Here is a 625-nt window from a genome sequence, read left to right on the forward strand (position 1 = left end):
CTTAATTTTGGTGACACTTGATACTTAATGACGCCTTTTCACTGAGCATTTCACTGCGGAAGCATCTGATACACATGCGAAAACTAAGATTATTCACAAACAATGCTCGAGTCATTTAAAACCTGTTCCTATAAACCAAAAAGGCTTGAAGATGATTTTTCTCTGAGAGTTCTGTACATGAAAGGAAGGCTGTCGCGAGCGACACCTTCACGTAACCCGACATTGCATTTGGTTTATTTCCAAACATTAGAGCGGAATTTGTACTTAGTTACGGCTTTTTTTTTTCGTTTCAAGTTGCCTTTGATATCCGCAAACTAACAGTCATCGAGTGCACACAAATACAGTATATGAACTGGGGTAAAGTTTGGAAATAACATGGGAGTGTATTCCGAGGAAGTAAACGTTTCTAAAGGCAACAGTCGTTTGCTCATATAATCTATCCGGATAAAGCCCAACAGAAACAATACCGAAAAAAAAAAGTTTATACAAATTAAGCCAAAGCCAACATCATCATCCACAATTAACCAGCTCTACCGACGTGGGTATTAGCGGCGTCATGAAAAGGTAAACATTTTGCTGTCCGCGATATTTTCCCGAGAACCTCAAGCCTAACTGGAAAAACAAC

This window comes from Macrobrachium rosenbergii, chromosome 7, assembly GCF_040412425.1.
Source record: "Macrobrachium rosenbergii isolate ZJJX-2024 chromosome 7, ASM4041242v1, whole genome shotgun sequence".
NCBI lineage: Eukaryota > Metazoa > Arthropoda > Malacostraca > Decapoda > Palaemonidae > Macrobrachium > Macrobrachium rosenbergii.